Source organism: Mobula birostris, chromosome 8 (genome assembly GCF_030028105.1).
Source record: "Mobula birostris isolate sMobBir1 chromosome 8, sMobBir1.hap1, whole genome shotgun sequence".
Lineage (NCBI taxonomy): Eukaryota > Metazoa > Chordata > Chondrichthyes > Myliobatiformes > Myliobatidae > Mobula > Mobula birostris.
This window is the reverse complement of record NC_092377.1, coordinates 9569076-9582855: the sequence shown is the minus strand read 5'-3', so window position 1 is coordinate 9582855 and position 13780 is coordinate 9569076. Positions and strand designations below refer to the sequence as shown.

The 13780-nt window shown below is 43.0% G+C and overlaps 1 long non-coding RNA gene across 3 annotated transcripts in view; it reads right to left on the bottom strand.

Moving 5' to 3' along the window:
- LOC140202134 (uncharacterized) overlaps positions 1 to 13780 on the bottom strand; it is a 71322-nt gene that overhangs the window by 33065 nt on the left and 24477 nt on the right. For all 3 annotated transcript variants that reach the window (XR_011887008.1, XR_011887007.1, XR_011887009.1), the window contains one exon: positions 11378 to 11476. This is a non-coding gene — a long non-coding RNA (uncharacterized lncRNA). The remainder of the gene's footprint in view (positions 1 to 11377; positions 11477 to 13780) is intronic.

Here is a 13780-nt window from a genome sequence, read left to right as displayed (position 1 = left end):
TGGCAGATGGAGTTCAACCCAGATAAGTGTGAAGTGGTTCATTTTGGTAGGTCAAATATGATAGCAGTATATAATATTAATTGTAAGACTCTTGGCAGTGTGGAGGATCAGAGGGATCTTGGGGTCCGGGTCCATAGGACATTCAAAGCTGCTGTGCAGGTTGACTCTGTGGTTAAGAAGGCGTACGGTGTATTGGTCTTCATCAATCGTGGAATTGAGTTTAAGAACCGAGAGGTAATGTTGCAGCTATATAGGACCATGGTCAGACCCCACTAGGAGTACTGTGCTCAGTTCTGGTCACCTCACTACAGGAAGGATGTGGAAGTCATAGAAAGGGTACAGAGGAGATTTACAAGGATGTTGCCTGAAATGGGGAGCATGCCTTATGAAAATAGGTTGAGTGAACTCAGCCTTTTCTCCTTGGAGCGACGGAGGATGAGAGGTAACCTGACAGAGATTTATAAGATGATGAGAGGCATTGATCGTGTGGATAGTCAGAGGCTTTTTCCCAGGGCTGAATTGGTTGCCACAAGAGGACACAGGTTTAAGGTGCTGGGGAGTAGGTACAAAGGAGATATCGGGGTAAGTTTTTAACACAGAGAGTGGTGAGTACGTGGAATGGGCTGCCAGCAACGGTGGTGGAGGCGGATACGATAGGATCTTTTAAGAGACTTTTGGATAGGTACATGGAGCTTAGGGAAATAGAAGCCTATAGGTAAGCCTAGTAATTTCTATGGTAGGGACATGTTCGACACAATGTTATGGACCGAAGGGCCTGTATTGTGCTGTAGGTTTTCCATGTTTCTGTGTTTCAAACCTGACCCTAACTACCTGTTCTGTCCCCAAATAAATGAAATTTTGATAAGTTCATGGATGGGGGGGATATAGAAACATAGAAACATAGAAAATAGGTGCAGGAGTAGGCCATTCAGCCCTCCGAGCCAGCACCGCCATTTATTATGATCATGGCGGATCATCCAACTCAGAACCCTGCACCAGCCTTCCCTCCATACTCACTGATCCCCGTAGCCACAAGGGCCATATCTAACTCCCTCTTAGATATAGCCAATGAACTGGCCTCAACTGTTTCCTGTGGCAGAGAATTCCACAGATTCACCACTCTCTGTGTGAAGAAGTTTTTCCTAATCTCGGTCCTAAAAGGCTTCCCCTCTATCCTCAAACTGTGGACCCTCGTTCTGGACTTCCCCAACATCGGGAACAATCTTCCTGCATCTAGCCTGTCCAATCCCTTTAGGATTTTATACGTTTCAATCAGGTCCCCCCTCAATCTTCTAAATTCCAACGAGTACAAACCCAGTTCATCCAGTCTTTCTTCATATGAAAGTCCTGCCATCCCAGGAATCAGTCTGGTGAACCTTCTTTGTACTCCCTCTATGGCAAGGATGTCTTTCCTCAGATTAGGGGACCAAAACTGCACACAATACTCCAGGTGTGGTCTCACCAAGGCCTTGTACAACTGCAGTAGTACCTCCCTGCTCCTGTACTCGAATCCTCTCGCTATAAATGCCAGCATACCATTCGCCTTTTTCACCGCCTGCTGTACCTACATGCCCACTTTCAATGACTGGTGTATAATGACACCCAGGTCTCGTTGCACCTCCCCTTTTCCTAATCGGCCACCATTCAGATAATAATCTGTTTTCCTATTTTTGCCACCAAAGTGGATAACTTCACATTTATCCACATTAAATTGCATCTGCCATGAATTTGCCCACTCACCCAACCTATTCAAGTCACCCTGCATCCTCTTAGCATCTTCCTCACAGCTAACACTGCCACCCAGCTTCGTGTCATCCGCAAACTTGGAGATGCTGCATTTAATTCTCTCATCCAAGTCATTAATATATATTGTAAACAACTGGGGTCCCAGCACTGAGCCTTGCGGTACCCCACTAGTCACTGCCTGCCATTCTGAAAAGGTCCCGGTTATTCCCACTCTTTGCTTCCTGTCTGCTAACCAATTCTCTATCCACATCAATACCTTACCCCCAATACCGTGTGCTTTAAGTTTGCACACTAATCTCCTGTGTGGGACCTTGTCAAAAGCCTTCTGAAAATCCAAATATACCACATCCACTGGTTCTCCCCATCCACTCTACTAGTTACATCCTCAAAAAATTCTATGAGTTTCGTCAGACATGATTTTCCTTTCACAAATCCATGCTGACTTTGTCCGATGATTTCACCGCTTTCCAAATGTTCTGTTATCACATCTTTGATAACTGACTCCAGCAGTTTCCCCACCACCGACGTTAGGCTAACTGGTCTATAATTCCCCGGTTTCTCTCTCCCTCCTTTTTTAAAAAGTGGGGTTACATTAGCCACCCTCCAATCCTCAGGAACTAGTCCAGAATCTAACGAGTTTTGAAAAATTATCACTAATGCATCCACTATTTCTTGGGCTACTTCCTTAAGCACTCTGGGATGCAGACCATCTGGCCCTGGGGATTTATCTGCCTTTAATCCCTTCAATTTACCCAACACCACTTCCCTACTAACATGTATTTCGCTCAGTTCCTCCATCTCACTGGACCCGCTGTCCCCTACTATTTCTGGAAGATTATTTATGTCCTCCTTAGTGAAGACAGAACCAAAGTAGTTATTCAATTGGTCTGCCATGTCCTTGCTGTCCATAATCAATTCACCTGTTTCTGTCTGTAGGGGACCTACATTTGTCTTTACCAGTCTTTTCCTTTTTACATATCTATAAAAGATTTTACAGTCAGTTTTTATGTTCCCTGTCAGTTTTCTCTCATAATCTTTTTTCCCCTTCCTAATTAAGCCCTTTACCCTCCTCTGCTGAACTCTGAATTTCTCCCAGTCCTCAGGTGAGCCACTTTTTCTGGCTAATTTGTATGCTTCTTCTTTGGAATTGATCCTATCCCTAATTTCTCCTGTCAGCCATGGGTGCACTACCTTCCTTGATTTATTCTTTTGCCAAACTGGGATGAACAATTGTTGTAGTTCATCCATGCAATCCTTAAATGCTTGCCATTGCATATCCACCGTCAATTCTTTAAGTGTCATTTGCCAGTCTATCTTAGCTAATTCACGTCTCATACCTTCAAAGTTACCCCTCTTTAAGTTCAGAACCTTTGTTTCTGAATTAACTATGTCACTCTCCATCTTAATGAAGAATTCCACCATATTATGGTCACTCTTACCCAAGGGGCCTCTCACGACAAGATTGCTAATTAACCCTTCCTCATTGCTCAAAACCCAGTCTAGAATAGCCTGCTCTCTAGTTGGTCCCTCGACATGTTGGTCCAAAAAACCATCCCGCATACATTCCAAGAAATCCTCTTCCTCAGCACCTTTATCAATTTGGTTCACCCAATCTACATGTAGATTGAAGTCACCCATTATAACTGCTGTTCCTTTATTGCACACATTTCTAATTTCCTGTTTAATACCATCTCCGACCTCACTACTACTGTTAGGTGGCCTGTACACAACTCCCACCAGTGTTTTCTGCCCCTTAGTGTTACGCAGCTCTACCCATATCGATTCCACATCTTCCCGGCTTATGTCCTTCCTTTCTATTGCGTTAATCTCATCTTTAACCAGCAACGCCACCCCACCTCCTTTTCTTTCATGTCTATCCCTCTTGAATATTGAATATCCCTGAACGTTGAGCTCCCATCCTTGGTCACCCTGGAGCCATGTCTCTGTGATCCCAACTATATCATAATCATTAATAACAATCTGCACTTTCAATTCATCCACCTTGTTACAAATGCTCCTTTCATTGACACACAAAGCCTTCAGGTGCTCTTTTACAACTCTCTTAGCCCTTATACAATTATGTTGAAAAGTGGCCCTTTTTGATGCTTGCCCTGGATTTGTCGGCCTGCCACTTTTACTTTTCTCCTTACTACTTTTTGCTTCTATCCTCACTTTACACCCCTCTGTCTCTCTGCACTGGTTCCCATCCCCCTGTTGTGAACTAACCTCTCGCCTAGCCTCTTTAATTTGATTCCCACCCCCCAACCATTCTAGTTTAAAGTTTATGGAGGGCTATGGTCCAGGTGAAGGTCAAAAGGACCAGGCAGAATAGTAGTTCAGCCCTGACTAGATGGACCAAAGGACCTGCTTCTTTTCTGCACTGTAGGGTGGAGATATGTTTCTAGCAAAGGAGGTGTAAGGCACTCCTTTCCTTTGGTAGCCTGCAGCTCACCCTTGGGCAAGGTGTAGTGCCTGCTAAACTCCACCAACCCCTACCCCACCCTGATCAGGGCCATGTGAAGCCATCGGAGAAGGCAGTGGATGACCATTTGAGCAACTGGTATATATCACGTCCTGGTTTTGGGTGATCATTCCAAGACCATGATTGTTCTTGGCAATTTTCTTCAGATTTGGTTTGCCATTGTCTTTTTCTTTGCAGTTTCTTTACAAGATGTAAAACTGGGCTGAGAAGTGGCAGATGGAGCTCAGCCCAGGTAAGTGTGAGGTAGTTCATTTTGGCAGAATATAGTATTAATGGTAAGACTATTGGCAGTGTGGAGTATCAGAGATATCTTGGGGTCCGAGTCCATAGGACACTCAAAGCTGCTGCGCAGGTTGACTGTGTGGTTAAGAATGCATACGGTGCATTGGCCTTCATCAATCGTGGAATTGAGTTTAGGAGCCGAGAGGTAATGCTGCAGGTATATAAGACCCTGGTCAGACCTCATTTGGATTACTGTGCTCAATTCTGGCCACCTCACTACAGGAAGGATGTAGAAACTATAGAAAGGGTGCAGAGGAGATTTACAAGGATGTTGCCTGGATTGGGGAGCATGCCTTATGAGAATAGGTTGAGTGAACTCGGCCTTTTCTCCCTGGAGTGACGGAGACCTGACAGAGGTGTATAAGATGATGAGAATATCATTGATCATGTGGGTAGTCAGAGGCTTTTTCCCAGAGTTGAAAAGGCTAGCATGAGAGGGCACAGTTTTAAGGTGCTTGGAAGTAGGTACAGAGGAGATGACAGGGGTAAGTTTTTTACGCAGAGGCTTATACGATAGGGTCTTTTAAGAGACTCCTGGACAGGTACATGGAGCTCAGATATATAGAGGCCTATGGGTAATCCTAGGTAATCTCTAAGGTAAGGACATGTTCGGCACAGTTTTGTTGGCCGAAGGGCCTGTATTGTGCTGTAGGTTTTCTATGCTTCTATTTTTCTAAGACGGGTGATCCCAGCCATTATCAGTACTCTACAGAGACTGTCTGCCTGTCATCGGTGGTCGCATAACCAGGACTTATGATATGCACCAGCTACTCAAACAACCATCCACCACCTGCTGCTATGACTTCTCGTGACCCTTGTCGGGGGCTAAGCAGGAACTACATCTTGTCGAAGGGTGATGAACAGGATAGCAGAGGGAAGGTGCGTGTTACGCCTCATTTGGTAGAGATGTATCTCCACCCCACTGGTCAATTTATTAACCTGTTAATGGTAATATTTTGGTTTATGTGCTGTGTGTGATATTTGTTTTGTGGGTGCACCATGGTCTGGAGGAACATTGCTTCATTATGATATATATGTACAGTCAAATGACAATAGACTTGAACTTGATGTAGGTGGCCCTACCAGAGATTGGGCAATACTTCATCGATTATTGAGAAACATGGCAGGGCATGTGACTAAACTTCAACAGGGGAGCACTTTGGGAGTAGTGACCAAAATTTAAATAGGTTTGTAATAAGGTAAGACTGGTCATAAATTGGGACAATGTTAATTTTGATCGCATGAGACAGGAACTTGCAAAGGTTGATGAGGAGAGGATGTTTGCAGGGAAAGAGACGCCTGACAAGTGGGAAGAGTTTTAAAAAGAGACTGAGTTCTCTAGCACCTTCACTCTGTCTGCAACAAGCATGATTTCCCAGAGGCCAACCATTTTAATTCCAGTCTTCATTCCCGTTCTGATATTTTGGTCCATGGTCTCTGCTTGTGCCATGATGGGGCCACTCTCAGCACCTCATTTTCTGTCTGGGTAGCCTCCAACCTAATGGCATGAACATCGATTTCCCTAACTCCTAGTAATATTCCCCACACCCCTCGCTCTTCTTTCTTTCTTCGCTTTGGCTCCCGCTTACCTCTTCTCCTCTCCTGCCTATCACCTTCCCCTCATTCCCCTCCTCCTTCCTTTTCTCCTCTGGTCCACTCTTTTTCCCTATCAGATCAATTTTTCTCAGCCCTTTACCTCTTCCACCTATCACCTCCCAGCTTCTGACTTCATCCCCCTCTTTCCCCAACCCACCAAGATTCACCCTATGTCTTGTCATCCTTCCTCTCCTGCTACTTTTTTTATTCTGGCTTCTTTCCCTTCCCTTTCCAGTCCCGATGAAGGGTCTGAGCCTGAAACATTGACTGTTTTCTCCCCTGCTTAGATGCTCCCTGACCTGCTGAGTTCCTCCAGCATTTTATGTGTGGTACGATTGAGAGAATTCAGAGATTTTAATGTTGGCAGTTGTCCAGCCAAAGTCCCATGTCCTTCTTATAAATCTGATGAAATATTAGATGGAAGTTTATTAAATTGGAACAAAATTCTTTTGGCCGGACTACTGAAATCCTCCTGTATCTTCTGTTTTTTTATTTCAGTCATTTTGCTGAGTACATCCTGAGGCCTGAGGCAAGGATTAAAATATCTGTCACATCACATAATCTATTATTAAAAGGTTGGAAAAAAGAAGTTGCTCTTAAAATACATGAGAAAAGAGGAGACAGAAAGAGAATATCTTGGAAATACTCAGCAGGTCAGGCAGAATCTGTGGGGACAAAAACAGAGTAACAAAGTTATTTAAATGGCCCTATTTATCAGAGACAGAATCACATTTAATATCTCTGCAATAGGGTATGAAATTTGTTGTTTTACAGCAGCAGTTCATTTTAAAATGAACCTGAAATGGCTAACGACTTGTTGAAGCACAGCAACAGAGTCGGGTTAAAAAAAAGGCAGAAAATGGAAGAATTCATGGGATTATAAACAGTGAGTAACAGGTAATAATAATCATAAATAAAAATAGAGCACAAATGGCTGGATATATCAGAAAGACAGATGTGCTCAATTGCTCAATAGGTAACTGGCTCAAGGTAACTGAGTTAATTGAACAGTAATAGCTAGCGAGAAACAAGTACCAATTTTTCTATCACCTCACCCTGGCGCCACTTCTCCTTCTCTTTCTCCTATGGTCCGCTCAGATTCCTTCCTTTCCTATCCTTTACCTTTCCCACCCACCTGGATTCACCTAACACTGTCTAGCTAACCTCCTCTCTCCTTTCCCCCCATCTTTTTATTATGTCATCTTCACCCTTCTTTTCCAGTCCTGAAGAAGGGTTTTAGTCCCAAACCTTGACTGTTCATTCATTTCCATAGATGCTGCCTCACCTGCTGAGTTCCTCACCATTTTGTGTGTGCTGTTTTGGATTTCCAGCATCTGCAGAACTTCTCTTGTTCATATGTAAATTAAATTCAATAAGTAGTGCCAAAAGAGAGCAAAAAGTATTTAGTGAGGTGGTGTACATTAGTTCATTGACCAATTCAGAAATCTGACGGCGGAGGGGAAGAAACTGTTCCTAAAAACATTGAGTGTGTATCTTCATGCTCCTGTATCTCCTCCCTGATGGTAGCAATGAGAAGAGGACATGTCCTGGATGATTGGGGTCCTTAATAATGGATGCTACCTTTCTGAGGCATCGCTGGGAAATGCTCAACCTTTTATTGGGAAACAGGGCAGGGTAGGAGACTAAAATGTCAGCAGGTGGGCTCTTTAGGAGCAGTGACCATAATTCTATCCAATAGTGGCTGATGGCTGAAGACATTAGCCTGTCTTGGGGTTAGAGGACAATGTAGGGGCATGGGTAGATGGGAGAGACAAAATAACGGGGTTTGTTTTGTTGTTTTCCCTTTGTTGACTGGTATGTTCTATTTTGTTGTGTTCTGTGTTGTTATGCCAAGCATTTTGGCATGCTATGTTTGCACGGGAATGTGTGTCAACGTTTGTGGGCTGCCCACAGCACATCCTTCGTTGTGTTGGTTGTTAATGGAAATAGTTCAAGAGGTATAAAAAAAGATAGACTGAATAATATTGTGTTTTTAAATGAAATACAGAATAAATTAGAACACTACCAATAGTGTTACAGTACTATAAAACTGTGTATTTGTTCCTAATAGTTATCAACAAAGGAATTCATCCAGTGTATGCAATGAAAGAAATCAGTTCAGACACCTTGTGCAGATAATGGACTGCCTTCATACAATGCTTTAGACTGTATTTTCCAAATCTTCATTTTCATTGTAACATTCAAGATGTAGATACATTCAAATTCTTCATATTTCCTAACTTGTTGAAATGGTCAAATCATTTTATTTTCAAGCTGTTTCTGGCATCTCCAGGCCTGAATGCTTGAATCTGCAGTGAGCAAACCAGTTCCAATTTGTCTTACTGCTTATTTCTCGCCAACTATTGGTGACAAAGGTCACTGCTTTTTTGAACACAAACCCACACAACTGGCACTATTTAAAAGCTGTTTGTTCTAAGCACAGTGTAGCGTCTAGTGGCCACACAACTGTTCTTTGTCTGACATTACTTAGAAACTGTTCGGCCACAGTCTCCTGTCCCAATTAAGTGGTATTCTGTCCCAAGTAAGTTGTTGCCCCAATTAACCGATGGTTCAATTAACCACTGTGTTTCCAGCTGTATCAGTGTTTATTTCAGATTTCAACATCTTCAGTCATTTTAGTTTTGGAATTGGCACTAGTATTGGAATAAAAATTAGTTCATTATTGACACGGGTAACAAGATGCAGTGAAAAGCTCGTCTTATGTTCATACAGATCAGATCATTACACTGTGCATTGAGATAGAACAAGGTAAAATGATAACAATGCAGAATGAAGTGTTACAGTACAGAGGAGATGCAGTGCATAGTTCAAACTTTAAAGTAAATTTATTATCAAAGTACGTATATTTATTTATTATCAAAGTAGGTAAAGTACCGTGCCCATGGTCTGCTCTTATACTACATGTTATAATTATGTGTTTTTTGTTAGTTTTTCAGTCTTGTTTGTCTTGTGTTTCTGTGATATCATTCTGGAGGAACATTGTATCATTTCTCAATGCATGCATTACTAAATGACAATAAAAGAGGACTGCGTGTCCTCATAATCTAATATGTAATCATATAGTACCCCAAGATTAATTTTCTTGCAGGCATTTACAGGAAAATAAAGAAATACAATAGAATTTATAAAACAAAATATAACAAAGACAGACAAATATCTAATGTGCAAAAGAGGACAAATTATGTAAAATAATAAATAACTAAATATAAAGTTAAAACAATAATACTGAGAGCATGCATTGCAGAATCCTTGGAAGTGAGTCTGTAGGTAGTAGAATTAGATCTGGGTTGAAGTGAGTGAAGTTATTCACATTGGTTTAGGAGTCTGATGGCTGTAGGTTTGTAGTGCAAGTAAACAATAAGCTGCAAAAGATCATAACAAGATAGAGTGTGAGAGCAAGAGTCCACCTTTTTGTACCAGAGAACCATTCAATAATCGCTAACAGTGGGATAGAATCTGCCCTTGAGCCTAGTGGTACATGCTTTCAGACTTTTGTATCTTCTGCTCTTCAAGGGAGAAGAGAGAATGTCTCCAAGGTGGATGGCTGCTTTATTCTGGCAGGGAAAGTATAGACAGAGTCCACAGAACGGAGACTGATTTGTAGTTTTCGCTGTCTCAGTTTTGTTTTCGATTATGCATCGTATTCATTCTCATTAGTCTAGATATAGCCGAATAATTGTCTGTAATAATCTTCCTTTTCAATGCCTCTCTACCTCTCTGTTTCTCACAGATGTATCCTTATCCCAAAAGACTGTCCTCTCATAAGATACAGGAGTAGAATTCGATATTTGGCCCAACGAGTCTATTCTGCCAGTCCACTATGGCTGACTTATCCCTCTCAACTCCATTTTCCTGTTTTCTCCCCATAACCTTTGACACCCTTACTAATCAAGAACCTATCATCCTCCACTTTAAACATACCCTGTGACCTGGCCTCCACAGCTGTATGTGGCAATGAATTCCACAGATTCATCACCCTCTGGCTAAGGAAATTCCTCCTCACCTCTTTTCTAAAAGGGATGCCCTTCTATTCTGAGCTGTAGACTCCAACACTCCAGGAAATATCCTCTCCTCATCCTTCAATATTCAATAGGTTTCAATGAGATTCCCCCACCCCCATTCTTATAAATCCTCAAGGAATCCAAGGTTTCTATAAAAGTGTGGCCTGACTTGCAGTGTTGTGAGCAGGTTTGGGCCCCTTATCTTAGAAAGGATATTCTGAAACTGGAGGTTCACAAAAATGATTCTGGGATTGAATGGTTTGTCATATGAAGACGGTTTGATTGCTTTAGATTGTATTCACTGGAATTCAGAAGAATGAGGGATGCCCTCATTGAAACCTATTGATTGGTGAAAAGCCTTGATAAAGTAGATGTGGAGAGGATGTTTACTATGGTGGGAGTGTCTAAGACTAAAGGACGCAGACTCAAAATAGCGAGGGAGTCCATTTAGAATGGAGAAGAGGAAGAACTTCTTTAGCCAGAGAGTGGTGAATCTCTGGAAATGTTTTGCACAGGCAGCTGTGGAGTCCAAGTTGTTATGTATATTTAAGGCAGAGGTTGATAGATGTATCCTTATCCCACAGATGTACCCTTCTACTACTCATTGTGCTTTCCCTTATTCTTTCTTCACCTTTCCTGCCTATCCCCTCCCTGCTTCCCCTCTCCCATGCCTTTATCTTTCCCCTTACTGGTTTTTCACCTGGTACCTACCAGCCTTCTCCTTCCCACCCTCCCCCCACCTTCTTTATAGGGCCTCTGCCTCCTCCCTCTTCAGTCCTGACGAAGGGTTCCGGCCGGAAATGTTGACTGTTCTTTTCCCCGGATGCTGAGTTCCTCCAGCGTGTTGTGAGTGTTGCTTTGACCCCAGCATCTGCAGATTATTTTGTGTTAGAGGTTGATAGATTCTTGATTGGTCAGGGCATGAAAGTATATTGGGAGAAGACTGGAGATTGGGGCTGAGAGGAAAATTGGATCAGCCATGATGAAATGGCAGAGCAATATGGTTGGTCAAATGGCCTCATTCTGCTCCTATATCTTATAGTCCAAATACAGGAAAGCTACAACACATACAAAATGCTGGGGGAGTTGTAGTGGTAATGAGAGGGTCAATAGTCTTATGTTTGCATGAATGGAGGTGTGAACTGTTGTGGAGACTCTGGGGTAGAGATGTTAGGATTCCTCACCACCCTCATGTGGTTGCTATACCTTTAAACAATCCACGGAGTTTATAAGCCAGAAAACTACTCACCATGGATCAGCACTGAAGAAGCCTTTCAGATGAGTGGTGAAACATTTTCTCGACAACACAACAAGTCCAGTTCCCTTGATTTACCACTGCTTGAATTTCCTGCACACAAGTATAAGGAGAACAAAATAATTGTTACTTCACATCTGATGCAGCACACAAAAACAGAAAAGATAAAGAATGTAACAATAATAAATAACACTAAATATAATGTAGGTCCCCTGCAGACAGAAACAGGTGAATTGATTATGGGGAGCAAGGACATGGCAGACCAATTGAATAATTACTTTGGTTCTGTCTTCACTAAGGAGGACATAAATAATCTTCCAGAAATAGTAGGGGACAGAGGGTCCAGTGAAATGGAGGAACTGAGCGAAATACATGTTAGTAGGGAAGTGGTGTTAGGTAATTGAAGGGATTGAAGGCAGATAAATCCCCAGGGCCAGATGGTCTGCATCCTAGAGTGCTTAAGGAAGTAGCCCAAGAAATAGTGGATGCATTAGTGATAATTTTTCAAAACTCGTTAGATTCTGGACTAGTTCCTGAGCATTGGAGGGTGGCTAATGTAACTCCACTTTTTAAAAAAGGAGGGAGAGAGAAACCGGGGAATTATAGACCGGTTAGCCTAACGTCAGTGGTGGGGAAACTGCTGGAGTCAGTTATCAAAGATGTGATAACAGCACATTTGGAAAGCGGTGAAATGATCGGACAAAGTCAGCATGGATTTGTGATAGGAAAATCATGTCTAACGGATCTCATAGAATTTTTTGAGGATGTAACTAGTAGAGTGGATAGGGGAGAACCAGTGGATGTGGTATATTTGGATTTTCAGAAGGCTTTTGACAAGGTCCCACACAGGAGATTAGTGTGCAAACTTAAAGCACACGGTATTGGGGGTAAGGTATTGGTGTGGGTGGAGAATTGGTTAGCAGACAGCAAACAAAGAGTGGGAATAAACAGGACCTTTTCAGAATGGCAGGCACTGACTAGTGTGGTACCGCAAGTCTCAGTGCTGGGACCCCAGTTGTTTACAATATATATTAATGACTTGGATGAGGGAATTAAATGCAGCATCTCCAAGTTTGCGGATGACACGAAGCTGGGTGGCAGTGTTAGCTGTGAGGAGGATGCTAAGAGGATGCAGGGTGACTTGGATAGGTTGGGTGAGTGGGCAAATTCATTGCAGATGCAATTTAATGTGGATAAATGTGAAGTTATCCACTTTGTTTGCAAAAATAGGAAAACAGATTATTACCTGAATGGTGGCCGATTAGGAAAAGGGGAGGTGCAACGAGACCTGGGTGTCATTATACACCAGTCATTGAAAGTGGGCATGCAGGTACAGCAGGCGGTGAAAAAGGCGAATGGTATGCTGGCATTTATAGCGAGAGGATTCGAGTACAGGAGCAGGGAGGTACTACTGCAGTTGTACAAGGCCTTGGTGAGACCACACCTGGAGTATTGTGTGCAGTTTTGGTCCCCTAATCTGAGGAAAGACATCCTTGTAGAGGGAGTACAAAGAAGGTTCACCAGATTGATTCCTGGGATGGCAGGACTTTCATATGAAGAAAGACTGGATGAACTGGGCTTGTACTCGTTGGAATTTAGAAGATTGAGGGGGGATCTGATTGAAACGTATAAAATCCTAAAGGGATTGGACAGGCTAGATGCAGGAAGATTGTTCCCGATGTTGGGGAAGTCCAGAACGAGGGTCCACAGTTTGAGGATAGAGGGGAAGCCTTTTAGGACCGAGATTAGGAAAAACTTCTTCACACAGAGAGTGGTGAATCTGTGGAATTCTCTGCCACAGGAAACAGTTGAGGCCAGTTCATTGGCTATATTTAAGAGGGAGTTAGATATGGCCCTTGTGGTTACGGGGGTCAGGGGGTATGGAGGGAAGGCTGGGGCGGGGTTCTGAGTTGGATGATCAGCCATGATCATACTGAATGGCGGTGCAGGCTCGAAGGGCCGAATGGCCTACTCCTGCACCTATTTTCTATGTTTCTATGTTTCTATAATTAGGCTCGGCCTAAGAGTCCGGCTCGGATTTGGTAACCTAGGATCTCGGGGCTCTGGAGACAGGTGGATTGAAGGTCGGCGTCACGACAGGAGACCTGTGTGTTGTCGGGGGCCTCAAAATATCAACGACGGTGTGCCTGGAGACCCGGGATCTTTGCGATCTTCAGGCACAGAGCTCAAAAAATGCAACATAATGAACTTTTAACATCGTAAATCAGCGAGTTGTTTGTTATGTCTCCCCGCTCGCTGGGAAAATAGAGGCACTTCTTCTCCTTTATTAGGAAGAGAGGGAACCTGTGGTATGTCGAATACCGGGTGAAATGCAAAGTCTTTGGGGTAACTGGAAGCCTGTGTCTTTGCTATTGCTTTGTTCACGCTTGAGTGCTC